We start from the raw sequence: 15,000 nt of genomic DNA on the forward strand, positions 1-15,000 counted from the left end.
TTTTGATCTGCCTGTGCCTTGGTGCGGGCCATCATCTTCCATGAGAGTGGAAAGATTTCATTATTTGATATTATTCAAAATCATCGGTGAATGCGAAATTTCCTGCGTCCAAATAGCCATTGCCCGAGAATTCCCATTTAGAACTACATGCAAAGTGTCAATTCCTTTCAGCGGGAATGGCTGTATAATTCTTGAAACCCCGTTTGACATACTGCAATGTCTCTCTCTCTCTCTCTCTCTCTCTCTCTCTCTCTCTCTCTCAAGATGGATCTTTTTAAAACTCAGTACTTTTTACATTTACAATTATTGAAATCCAGTTTGACGTGATGTGATTCTCTCTCTCTCTCTCTCTCTCTCTCTCTCTCTCTCTCTCTCTCTCACGTCCTTTAAAACGTGCTTTGAGAATCAAGTTCAGTTCTTAAGATATTAATGCTTTGGTAATATAAATATTGAGTATCAGTACGAGAACTATTATTATTATTATTATTATTATTATTATTATTATTATTATTATTATTATTATTATTATTATTTAGGAAGAAAAACTACATTTCACAAATCAACATTTATCCCATATTATTAGCTATATCGTTTATTCGTATTATCCATGTACAAAAAGTATTTCTACTCTTTTCGGTCTATACACAAAGAGAGAGGAGAGAGAGAGAGAGAGAGAGAGAGAGAGAGAGAGAGAGAGAGAGATTTATTCAGAATTTGGGAGTTGTGCCAGAGCATGCTAAAAACAGATTTTAATTGAAAACTGTTGAAAATTATCTGAAACAAAATTTGAGAAAGGAAACTTAACCTTGATATAAAAAGTCGCCTCTTGAATGTTGGTATCTGAAGACTTAACGAGGTCTAGGGAGTGACAGGATTGATTGAAGTGAACAGGTAACGCACAGACCATCATATCTCAATAGTAGTACTTACAAAAAAAAAAAAAAAGGAAAGTTTCAGATCACTTCAGGAACAAGAGAACAAGAGTCAACCTTATTCATAAGGTCTGATGGAAATTAATGTTGTAGCAAAAAAAGATTATTTTAGGGGACCCCCTGACAAGATGGAAGTCGCATTTTTCTTGGGGTGCCATGAACGACCAGTTGGGAGGTTGAGGCAGTATAGTGAATATAGTTATTTTTAGAACAAATAAGCTATTGGATTTGATTTTAATTTTTTTTTCTTATTAAGGTAGTGTGGGAAGTAGATAACCTTCATATAAAACATAAGTTCTTCAAAGTATTAACGAAAAAAAATAGAAACAGCAGCAAACTTAACATGAAATATTCATTGATTCTCTCTCTCTCTCTCTCTCTCTCTCTCTCTCTCTCTCTCTCTCTCTCTCTCTCTCAAAGGGGGACCCAAGACAACGCAACCAGTTTCATTTTCGTAACTTGAGGCGCGACAATGAAAGAGGAAGGACATTTCCAAGAAGAACGCCATTCCGGGTATCACTGCAAAGGTGAGGGTTAAGAATAAAATCAATATGGGGTGCTACAGTAAAAAAATACATATATAATAAAAAAAAAAAATAGCACAGGGGACCTCGCAAGACCAAGAGCACAACTTTAACTGGAAAAACCTCTGCGGGTGGGAAACACCAATATTCGGTTTAATTGCAGCAGGAAGAAGAATCGAAAATCAATTTGCAGTCGGAATGTGAAAGGGATGAGCTTATAGGGCAAAAGTCATTTACTCAGGTCTTCACTACAAAGGGAAATGAGAAGAGTCACAAGGGGTTTGCTGAAGGAATAGTTTTTTTTTTTTTTAGCTCCAATCCTAACAGGAAGAGATAAATGAAAGATAAATCTACACGATGAAGGCGACCGAGAAGGAAAAGATGATGAAAGGGAAGTAAATAAGGGAGAATTGGATGGAGAATGTTGAATTTAAGACTGAGATATCCTGAAAGAAGTGCCAACGTGATTGGCGACATTTTCTTCCAATGATGTGTGTGTATTTCATATGTATACTTTGTACTCTGTGCACTACACTCTGTGCACTACACATATGAGATGTGTGTTCCACTGTAGAAACTTTGTGTACTGTATACTCTTTGCAGAACATGTAAACCGTAGTATACTCTCTTTACCATCGATAGTGATGTGATTCACTGGAGGTACATTATATTTTTTTAACTGCATTATACATATGAAACGTGTGTTTTATTTCAGGAACATCATATACTTCTTACTCTATGCAATACATATATAATGTGTGTTTCACTAAGGGAACACTGTATACATTAAACTCTATGAACTAGACATAGCCTGCATATACCACTGATAAAAATTACATAAAAATGAACTGAAGAAAAGAGGCACAAAACCTTTAGCAAATCACGCACACCTTTAATCAGACGAATCTGTCGAGTAAATATGTTTGATATGATGCTTACTCAAGTCGTCCATATATCACGGGAGCGGTCGACGACGCACAGATTAACATTGGATGGATGATGATAAACGAGGGGGACGGGATGATGTATGGGAGAAAGTGGCCCAAAGTATTTTAAGTAAAGCCAAAGTTACTTATGTAAACTTGTCCAGTTCGCTTGCCTCACTGCCAGCCCTTGTCCACGTATCTATTTATTACCCACCCTCTCTCTCTCTCTCTCTCTTCTCTCTCTCTCTCTCTCTCTCCGTCTCTATCCCTTTCTCGCTTCTCTCTTCTCTCTCTCTCTCTCTCTCTAGTTTAAGGCAATAGGTATGGGGATGAGTGACGTCAGGTATCTCTAACCTTCGGTCATCTGGAGATCAAGTATAAGATGAAGTCCGACATATTATGTCTTGTATATTAAGACGAGTTTGACTCTCTCTCTCTCTCTCTCTCTCTCAGGAGATATGAATGTGGTTGAGTGACGTCAAGTGTCTCTGACCTTCAGTTATCTAGAAGTCTAGTATAAGGTGAAGTCTAACATAATATTTTGATGCCATTTATATTAAGATGTCTTTGACCGCCCCCCCTCCCCTCTCTCTCTCTCTCTCTCTCTCTCTCTCTCTCTCTCTCTCTCTCTCTCTCTCTCTCTTTCTCTAAAGTTGTAGGAAATAGGTACGGTGGTGAATGACATCAAGTGTCCTCTAACTTTCGTCATCTGAAAATTTATGTCTTTCATATTTTTGTAAGCTAAACATTGTTGACATCGTATACTGCCATATATTGACCAGTATATATACCAAAGTCTTGCATCGGAAGTAATTCAATGTGTTGTATGATTCAAGGGCGGATGAAATTACAATGATTAGAATGTATTGTTAAAGTATGACTAGAATTAATAATACTAGTGATTGATAATTGTGATGATAAAAACCAGTTTAATCTTCATCACCAATAACGATAATCGTGATTATTATCATCATTGTTATTCACTCTATTTTCATTCAAGAAAATGAAACCTTTATTTGTGTTAGTTGTTAGTTTATATAACTGGCACAAGGGAGAGGCATCCAACAGAAATGAATGTTTCTAGCGCACTTATTTTTTCTTGCTTTTTTTTCAGTCAGTTACCGCATCTGTCAGTTCACGGTAAAATAACGAGATTATAACTGACATTTCCGAGTGGCGTACTCATACCTGGGTGATAAAATCCTCTGGGTAGTACTTGATTGTGTTTTCCTCTTTTTTTTTTTCTTCTGATGCTTTGGTAATAAACGATAATAATTGTCTTTTGGGAAGCAGTAATTCATTTGTGTTGACTTCATTTGTGTAAACTGTTGTTGTTATTCTAGTCAGAACATTGAATTGTGAGATGTGATTTAGTGAGGAAAAATGGGATTAAGAAATAAATAGGAGTGGAGCCTCATACCTGTCGATTCTCAGATGTTTTTTATATACCATACCTGTGTACTATTCTTTATAGCGATATTGGAAGATACTTTTTTTTTTCTAAAGGTGAATGATGTAGCATTACATCTCATAACAACACAGTAGTTTTGAAGCAAGTGAAAACCACCAACTGGTGTCGTAGTTATGCATGTTTTGAAAGTATATACGTTTCATTAACAAATATTGTTGTGATAGTAATTTTATTGCGTATACTGTTGAATGTGATAGCTTTAGTTTCATTATATGGAGCTCCCTCCACTGAGGATAATAGGTTGTCTATATATATATATATATATATATATATATATATATATATATATATATATATATATATATATATATATGACAGGCATTTCCACATTCTTAATTTGAACTGCTGAATTCGTGGATGAACACCCCTGTGCAGAAAGCTTCACTGGCATTGATTATTTCAAACATCTGCACAGAATGCTCATCAGCAGTGAATTTGGAGGAGGAATTTGTGTTGTTTTTATGTAAAGAGGTTTCCCTAGTTGCAGAAGGAGAATCAGAACATTTTACGGTTTGCAGGGCATGACGAAGAAATGAGCCGAGAGGTTCCTGAGGAGATCAATGATAGTACTGAAGTATGTCCACAGTCTGAGTATTATCAAATGATAAATGCTCAGTAATATTGTTGACGGAAATTAACGAATAGGGAATCATGAAAATGATTGCTATATGACGAGTAGAAAAGACGCTCCAATATGAGAAACATAGGTTAGCTATATCTTAGCTTTACCAGACCACTGAGCTGATTAACAACTCTCCTAGGGCTGACCCGAAGGATTATATATTTTTACGTGGTTAGGAACCAGTTGGTTACTTAGCAACGGGACCTACAGCTTATTGTGGGATCCGAATCACATCGAGAAATGAGTTTCTATCACCAGAAATAAATTCCTCTGACTCCTTGTTGGCAGAGCAGGGAATCACAGAGAATGAACTTGACAAGAGAACAAAATTATTAATTCAGAATTATATTGGTGATTTAAAGACGAGATCAGCTGGGAGTTTTGTTAACCGTTGCATTATATTGTCCAAAGACTTGTACTTCAAGACTTTTAATGTCAGTAAGAAGTAATTGTGATTTCAAGGGAGGGTGGAGGAGTATGGTGAGTTTAATGACTGAATTATTTGGCAGGTGAAGTTACCAATGAAAGATGGTCGCCTTGTGGGAATTGCTAATGTGTCTCATAGCAATTTCCTACGAGGCATCCGTCTCTCCTGGGTAACTTCAACTGCCAGGCAATTCGTTCATTAAACTCACCATATCCTCCAGACTCCTTACAAAGAGCAGTTGTTACGGACATTACGCCTTGAAGTACAATTCTTTGGACAATATAATTTACCAGTTAACAAAAGAGTCCCCGCTAATCTTGTCTTTAAATGACTAATAGAATTCTGAATTAATAAATTTGTTCTGTTACTAAGTTCACTCTGTGAGTTCCTCTTACGCAGTAGTTATAATAATTTTCATAATTCTCGTTTCGTTAATTTCAGTAAATGATATTACTGAACATCCATAATTTGATGATATACAGACTATGGTACATACTTCAGTATCAATCATTAAGCTCCTCAGAACCGCACCGTGAAACTAGACAAATTTTAACATTGCACTTGAAATTTTACCTGAAATCTTTAACTATAAGTCTTTGGACAATAAGATGCACCTGTTAGCTGAAGAGGTCACTGGTTGAGGAAAGCAAATTTAAGGGTGATATCTGAATGAATATCATTTGAAAAATTGATAAGAGAGAGGAAAGAAGGATAAAGGTGAATAAGGAGAACTTTGTCTCATCTGGTTTTTTTTCCACAAATCGACAGAGTACGCATGCCCTTTCCCTTTAATCTTTATTGTATTTGTTTTCACTTCAGTCTGTTTCGCTTATATTTCATCCTTTGGTCGTCTTTGCATTTGGTCTTTAATTTCATTGTAATTATCCTCCTGTTCTTTACTCCTTTCATTTTATCAATATTTTATTTTTATTCGCTTTCACGAGCAATCCTCTTCATTTCCTCAGGTCATTACCCTTTCTTTATTTATTAATTTTTTTATTTTCTTGTTTCCTTTTCTCTTTTCGGTCTTTTCTTTATTGCTAATCTTTAGTATCTACATTGTGATTTCATTTTTGCTTTTCACCATCTTTTCTTCTCAATCATTATATACTATTGTTCCCGGAGTTATATTTTGCCTTCTTTTCATACTTCCCCATCTTTGCTTCTGCTTTTTCGTCTCTCTTCATTTACTCCCTGCCCCATCTTAGCCCATCCCTTTTGTGCCCACCATCCCTTCATTTTCTCCCTTGCACCCATGACCCTTTCCACACAGAGGCCCTTTCCCTTCCCATCCCTTCCCTTCCTCACCCCCTATCCCCCCTTCCCCCTTCCCCTCTCCACACTATCGTCCTCGAAAAAGTTTAAAGTGTGACGGAGTCATAGTTCAAGGAAGGTCGGCGTTGCGGAAACCATTACGCCAACGGAGCCGCGATTCACGTCTTCACTGGGGCTCTGGGATGGGTGTGGGGAGGAAGGGGCGGATGGGGGAATGTGAGGATTTGGGGAGGTGGTTGGGGACGGGAGGTCAGGGGAAGAGGTTTTAAGAGTTTGGGGGAAAGAGGGGGGAAGGTACTTCTGGGGAGGGGTTGCTAGGAGACCTTGGGGACGTGGAGAAGTAGGGACCTTAGGGGAATTTTGGAGTTTGGGAAGGGGAATGAGCGAGATGAGGAGGAGGAGGGTGGGGTTGGAAGAGATCAGGGTTTATTAGTAGTAGACTGACGGGGGGTGGGGATGTTGGTGTGGGTGTGGAGGATTTGGCGGGGGTGGGGGGGGGAGGCTGAAGGAAAGTTGGGGGAAGAGTAATTCAAGGGAGAGGCTAATTTTTATCGCTTATGAAAAGATACCGGTGACGGATTGATCTTGTACTGGAAGCCGAAGGATCTTGAAAGTGCCCCAGATAATGCTGCTGCTGCTGGCAGAGGGAGCTCATCCCCCCTCCCCCACCCACCTATCCCAACCCATCCCAACCCAACTACCCACCCACCCACGCCCTTGTTTGGTAGGGTGAGTTATGTTAGGGGTAGAGGCGTGGGTGCTTACGGAGGAGATGATTCGGAAGCTGGAGAAGCCATGTAATAATTAGGATAAAAATCTAAGCTTTATCACCTATACAGAATTATCAGTATGGGAGCGTTTCTTATAATTATATATATATATGTATGTATGTATATATACACACACACACACACACACACACACACACACATATATATATATATATATATATATATATATATATATGTATATATGTATATATATATATATATATATATATATATATATATATATATATATATATATATCATAAATAAGTAATTTTGTAACAACATTTTGTTCATCGCGATAATCGGCTGCTTTATTTTGACTTTTGAGAGAGAGAGAGAGAGAGAGAGAGAGAGAGAGAGAGAGAGAGAGAGAGAGATTAAGTGGATGAATTATTGTGCTTGATGGAAACACAGATTTTATTGAATTCCAATGCATTGTTTGTTACCGAGATATTGGATCGGCGTTATTTATGACGGCAGTCTTCTATTGTGTAACCTATACAATACGCGCTTATCACGACGTTTCACTCATAACTCACTGTAATTTACCTTATCGAGATTTCATCTTCATTTCACATGTTGAAAAATGAGATTAAAAAAAAGGGGGTGCCCTTCCAAATGAAAGGTGTAACTTACAGTTTTTGGGGCACGAGATTGTATCGTCTAACGCCCGTTAAAAAAAGAAAAAGAAAAAAAAAATGTATTTTTTTGCATTCTGATTTTTGCGATTGGAATTATAAAGAGGCCTTACCTGTCGAGATACAACTGTTCGACATATCAGTTTGCAGTTGATTTGGTGCATGTAAAATTTCGTTCGCTTGTTACTTTTCAGTAAAAGAAAATCATCGAGATAAGTTGTCTGTCCGTCGGCACTTTTTCTCTCCGCCCTCAGACCTTTAAAAGAACTAAGGCTAAAGGGTTGCAAATTGATTTGTTGATCATCCACCCTCCAATCATCAAACATACTAAATTGCAGCCCTCTACCCTCATTAGTTTTATCTTATTTAAGGTTAAAGTTAGTCATGATGGTGCTTCTGGCAACGCTATATGACAGGCCACCATCGGGGTGTGGCTGAAAGTTTCATGGGCTGCGGTTCATACAGCATTATACGTTGTACAGAAAACTCCATTGAGCCGAAGAAACGTCGGCGCATTTTCTACATGGGTGAAGGCCCCTTCTAGATAAGGTCATATAACCATAAGATACTTAAGAAAGGGTGACTTTCTTGGCAAGTTGCTGTAGTTCTTGTTTTCCCGGCTTCTGAATTACCTCACTGAAACCCTACTAAAGGCTCTTAAGGGAGTTAAGTTGCAAGGTTAATTTGGTTTATCTCGCCTTGTTTTTGAATCAGTGTCAAAAATGAAGAATTTTCCCAGTATGCATTATATATTATATATATATATATATATAATATATATATATATATATATATATATATATATATATAATGTGTGTGTTTGTTTGTGTGTATGTGTGTGTGTGTAAAGGGAGTACTATGATTGTAAACTGCAAGTCTCAAGTAAATATTTACCTATTATTGGTTAATATTTACAGTCGGCTTACTGGTTTTATATTTATTCTTCTAGGTGGATGAAATGTCAACATTTTTCTTGGTGCTTAGTAATAATTTTCTCTGCAAATTCAACAACTATTAATATTAAATGCTAAGGAGAGTTAATATCCCTCAGGAACCTGCCCTGTAGATCTACATTTTTTCCAGTTGATTTCTGTATATTGGAAATATTAGAATAAATCAAAGCATTGTAAATATTTTTAAAAGGTTAGATTGTGTCTTCATTCTTATAATCTGTTTCCCATTTAAAAATGAATGAAGGACAAGCATGATATTGAATGATAAAATCAAAACTGAATTATTTCTTTATGTAGGATTAGAGGCAGATCATTTTCATTATTGTTCATGAGCTTGTTTTATCGCCAGATCTCTGATTTCCCTTATTTTCTTGCAGGTAAGTCTACATTCGCCAAACATCTAGAAGGACGCAAAAAACGGTAAGTAGAACATATCCAGTATTGCCTTACCTGGGTAAAATTGTGAACAAATGTTTTACATTCTATTCTCAAGCTTTGGGGGTTCCCTATAGTGATTACCTTCTGTCTGTTTATCCGTCCTTTTTTCCTTTGGTAATTGCATTTATCGTGATTGTGCTGATATTTGCTATGTTATCTCAGCATCATGTCTGTTCACATTTGTTTTTGTCCAGTGTCAATTGATTTTTGCATTTTATGCTTGTCCTTGTCTTCATATTCTTGGTATTGTGCTGTAAATAGTATGTCTTTGTAATGCAAGCCAAATTCATTCGTCGACAGAAGTAATTCGAATAACTTCAGGGTTATTGTAGTTTCCTGTGTATCTTTGCTTTATCATATGATTTTGTATTCAAATTTGGTAGTTTTGTGAAGTGAAATCCGACACATTTTGGCGCTGTGTTCAGCTTTGAAAGATGCTTTAGCACAGTTCATACTCGTTTTGACTTTGATCAGAAGTCATTACTTATAGAAAATTTCAGATTTCCTGCCGAAAAATATTACTGAGTCCAAATAAGGTAGAGTTGTTTGTTTTCAAGGTACCTTATCATTGGTACATGTCATAAGCTAGTGCGTACCCTGATTTAGACCATATATACCTTATGTAATTATTAATCAGTCTATTATAAAAGCAGAAAATGAGAAGTACGTTTGTAATTTCTGTCGAGCTCTATATTACTTTTCATCAGAATTACTTTAATATGGCAATTCTGTTTCTGTCGTTGATGCGTTGTTCCTCTCAGCTGACAGATCATACTTCATCTAAGATACGAGTTTGCCAAGTAACTAAGTTAAAGGAACTTTCTAGGAACATATTTTTGTAAAATGAATGTTAAATAAAGGGTCTGTTTTATACCATCGTGGCTTTGAAATCCAGTGTATTTTTTTCGTATAATTCTGCCTAATTGTGTGCGTTTACGTAGCTGTTAAATTAATCTGACCTTATGCCAACACAATCTCTTCCTCTCACGGGTAACCCCGTTATGCGCTAATGTTTGACTAACGTAGAAATCGTACTTTCTTTTTGAAGGCTTTTTAGTAACTTGATCATAATGGCAGAGTCAAAAACTAACAATGCAAGGATTACACTTATTACGCCTACATCTTTCCCCGTTTTTCATTTCCTTATGCATTATACAGTATACCTTTGAGGAAGTTGTGATATTATCGTGAAATTTAAACACTAGTTTTTCCAAGTGGCCGTATTACTTGACTAGCTAGCTGACTGTAACGTGTTAATTTTGTAATCATTAACAGCTCGTTTTGATGATTAGGTAATTTCATCATATGCCTGTGATTACTTTACTCAATATTTTGTATCGGTTATACTAAAGTTGTTCTACTAATATTGCCTTTCTGGACCTTTGATACAATCCATTTCCTTTCTGTTGGCATTATAATACTGAATCCCCTCTTGGTATTATTGTTGTCATTATAATACTGAATCCCCTCTTGGTATTATTGTTGTCATTGTTTATTATTTTTTGTGAAGGTAATGTTACGAGCAATAATTTAATTATTATATTGTAAATTAGGTGTTTTATGCTATTTAAATTTAATTTTCATTACGTGCATGTTATTTTTAACTTAATTACCTGTGGATATCAAAAATAATTGGTAGATATTTACATTTTTCAGATTATATATTTGATTTCGATGTTTAGATTGAGAGAGAGAGAGAGAGAGAGAGAGAGAGAGAGAGAGAGAGAGAGAGAGAGAGAGAGAGAGAGAGAGATTCGAATATAGAATTTGAACTCATAGTGTCTGTGAGATTAAGCACAGTGCTATTAGTTTTTTCAATGCACGGAATGGGTTTAGATAAATATGGGAAGTCGTAATTTCTTTTTTTTTATTTATTGTTATTGGCTACGCTGATACTCATCACTCGTTTTCCTCTCTGATGCCATAGACTCGAATTCTGCTGTACGCTTTCATACTTTTATTTTAGGGATGTGTTTATCTTTTATTCAATTTCAATATTCTGTAACGAAATGTGCGTTTTAATATCAATGATACTTCGCCTGGTAAAGTGCACAGATGTCGTTGTATTGCCCACGGACGTTAGCAAAATAGGCCTAACAATATAACAATTATTTCTTTCACAGGTGTGGAATTGTTCATAGATTTTTCTTGGTTGAGCTTTTATTAATCAAACCAGAAACTTTTTTATCGCTTATTTCATGGTATCTTCGATTTTCTTTGCCCTCCAGCGGATGTATTCGGTGACGGACTGGTTTCATTTGCTGGCGCATTGCCGTCTTAACCTCTCGACAAAAATTAACTGTTTGTTCCAGTGCTACCATATTATTGCTACTCTTGCTACTGCTGTTAATATGAAATGTATCATGATATGGAAACAAATAATTGGCTTTGCCAATTAATGTTAAATAATCTGTTGAACTTCACCTTGACTCCATCGTCAGGTTAGGATAAAAAAACATTCACTTCATCTCAGTATTATCATTTAGACAATCAGTGTACCATATTACACAAAATTTTGTATTGTGATTTGGCACGCAAGGAGAAGATAGCTTAATGAGTCAAGAAATACTATTCTTCCAGAGCAGTATGGGAACGGGTTAGTTGTGGTAAGTGAAGACTTCTATGCCCGAAGTATACAAATTATATGAATACAGAAATGCTGATATTATGACTGGTATGTGTCTATATATTTGAGGTTTCACTGCGATTTCTTGAGAACACAACATAAAGTACAGTACTGCTGGAATCTTAACTATTATCAGACTCAAAGGGGCTCTTGATTTATAACTGTTGTCACCACCTTGGCAACAGGGTAAAGGTCCAAACACTGTCCATTACAATGAAGGTTGGGGCTGACGGCTGTTCTTATATAGCCGATAGCCACAAGTTTCACATATCTGAAAGTACTGAAATAACATAAAGGTTAGGCGGGGTGGGGTTGGGGATATCGCATGAGCCTTTGCCTTGAAATCCTGTGTTAGGACGGAAATTTGTTAATACATTTTCTTTTTTAACCACCCATGGAATTTTTCCTTGCGGTCTTTTAATAGTCGATAAAATGGGAGTTATTTCGAAAATTCATTTAGAAAACAGTCCTTTGAATTTCATATGTCCATTATACTTATGATAATAAATTTATTTGTAAGGTGGAATCAAAATACCCCTTTCCAATTATGTAATCAGTCTTATGTGACGAATGAAAGAATTATCCTTCGTAAATGGATGAATGAAGAACAAATTACCTTAAACATTACCTTGTTCCAAGAGCATAATAGCATACCTCTTACTGTATTATGTGATGCATAAAAAAAATAAATAAGAAAGAAATACTGTGGTTGAGAATAAAGGCAGAGGAAACGAAATGGGAAAAAAATTAAAATTGGGTAGGTAAGGGCTGGGAATGGGTCGGGGTTTGTCGGGAGGAAGGGGGGATGGGGTATGGACTATGGCTTGAACGAAGCTCCTCCGCTTCGCTTCTTGAATAACCTCAATAGTTGAACAACAGAAGCGATACAAAACGCATCCATTATGGAAATGAAGAATTCTCAGGATCTCCACCACCAACCTTCCTGATCTGCCAAAGAGATTGCATTTAGTTTTAAAGGTGGGGGTTGGAGGGTTGGGCCCTTAGAAGGAAGGCAATTGAGGAATTTTAAACTTTCAGATCGCAAGGGAGAGGGAAAAAAAGAGAAAACCTAAACAAAAGAGGAAAATAGAACACCAATTCTCCTAAAGTCATCAGAGCTGAAAGGAAATGCGATTCAAAAAGCTGAATCCAACTTTTGTTCCATTTGCAAAATCAATATTCTCGTCACTGGAGAAGTAGGGCATCAAAGGCTCCCTCCCCCCATCCCTTTCTCATCCCTCCTCCCTCCCGCCCGCCCATCCCCTCTGTCTTTCCATCTCCCTTCACCAGCCTCCGACTTTCCATCTCCTGATTTCCATTGGGTCTCTCGATTTGGGGGAGAAAACGTTTTGACAGCACCACTTCTTTATTAATTGTGGGCTTTTGCGGTCGTCGATGGCTGTTTCTGGGTAGCCTCGAGGTAGCAAACGCTGTAGACGTTTCCTGTGAGTGTCTTGAGAGGCTCTGTCCTCCAGTCTTTCTTGTATTCTGCTTCTAGAGTTCAGAATTCTCACCATTCCACTGCTTTTTCGACGCTTATAGCCTTCCTCCTTTCACGAGTTGGGCATATAGCTTCCTTTGTTTATAAATACTGCCCTTATCTATTGCTTTTCCTTTTTGTTTTTTATGTGCTTGTAAAAGGACCTTTGCTTATCTTTTGCCTTATGAAAAGGCTATTATCATTCTGCGTCTATTTACCTGTTACATATTTGTCGTTTAATTTCGATGTTGACAAGTATACTTAACTCGAAATCAAGAACTTGACAAATTAATTAATGAATAGTATGGAATTTTATGTATGTATTCACCCGTCAATCTTCAGTTTATTTTCCTTTAAGATTTTATTCTACTCTATGGACCTTGCAGCGGACGTTCAGAGGTAGGAAAAAAAAAAAACTCCCTGCTGCCTGTTGCTTTTTGGGAGGAAAGCTGAGTCCGACGGAAGTGAAGAAACTTAATCTCTTTTTGCCTCCTTCCTCAGCAGCGATGAAAAGGGGGAACGCGATAAGAACAGTCATATCGCCCCAGATAAGCTAAATCTTCGACTGTAATGGGCCGAGGATTTTTCCTCTCAAAGCGAGCCAAAGTAAATATGCAGCAGCTGGCACTGGAGAAGTTTGAATGCATTTCAGCCACCCCTTTTTTCCCGTCCCAGACAAGATTTCGTTTTTTTTCGTTTTCATAAGATGAAAATGACTGGTCGTAGGAGAGCTTGTCCGGGCTTAGTTGCGACCTTTTTTGGCAGTGCCATATTTTGCCGCGTTAGCTTCGGGATGTGTTCGCGCATTTTGTTTCTTTTTTATTCATCTTTTTGCTTCGCCGGCTCATAATGCCTCGAGGTGTTCGTGGTTTCTTGCAATTAATCATATTTTTTATGATGTGCGAATAAATGATGTCATGTCTGTAGTAAAAGTTTGTAATTTATTTTTGTCTTGGACTGTCACTCATAAAAACGTCTTGTTACTATTGACTAATTAGTTAAGGAAAATGTGAATATAGTTTTTAAAAATGAATTTTTCTAACCAAGATCTCTTTAGTAAAGGATTAAAGGTCCTCCAATTCATTACGCGAGTTGAACAACTTCTAAGCCTCCCTTGCTTGGGTTCAGCTCCCCTGTCTTATATAAGGCTACTTAGCTATCGAGTATAGGACCTTTGTTCTGCAGCAAAATCAAAATTGTTCGCTGGACAAAAAAGGACTCCAAATATGTCATAGTAAAAGTTCTGATGGTCCAACTGCTGAGCTGGCGTGGCGTATATCTTACTGATGAAGGCTTGTGCACAAAAGTCTCCTGTGTGATGGTCACAGGTTTGAAACAGGAAAACTAACAACCATATAATCCTGAGGATTTAATCAGTTTATTTGCTCACCACCACGAGCAGAAGTCCTTGATAGAGCAAAACAAAACTAAAAATAATGCTAATAATAATGTAAATAAATGCAAACTACCGGAGGTGTCTGCAAAGTTGTATGCTCACCATAGGCACAATTGTTTGATAGAGCGAAAGTAAAGATTGGAAAAATGACGTAAAGGGAAATCTATCCTTTAAAGGATTTCTTCTTTTATTAAGACACAACACACACACACACATATATATACACACACACACACACATACACACACACATATATATATATATATATATATATATATATATATATATATATATATATATATATATATATATATATATGAATAATTATCACATCACCGTGATTCATAATAAATCATTCGAGCTACAAATGTCCTTTCATATCTAATTCGCTCTACCTCAGAATTGATATATTTTCATATATGTATCGAAAGGGAATTTTTAGTTGTGATAATAATTTCGTCCCCTCATTGGATCGAACCACCGTCCAAAGGACAGGAACGAAATCAGGACCGGTCCTGATTC

Source organism: Macrobrachium nipponense, chromosome 30 (genome assembly GCF_015104395.2).
Source record: "Macrobrachium nipponense isolate FS-2020 chromosome 30, ASM1510439v2, whole genome shotgun sequence".
NCBI classification, from domain to species: domain Eukaryota; kingdom Metazoa; phylum Arthropoda; class Malacostraca; order Decapoda; family Palaemonidae; genus Macrobrachium; species Macrobrachium nipponense.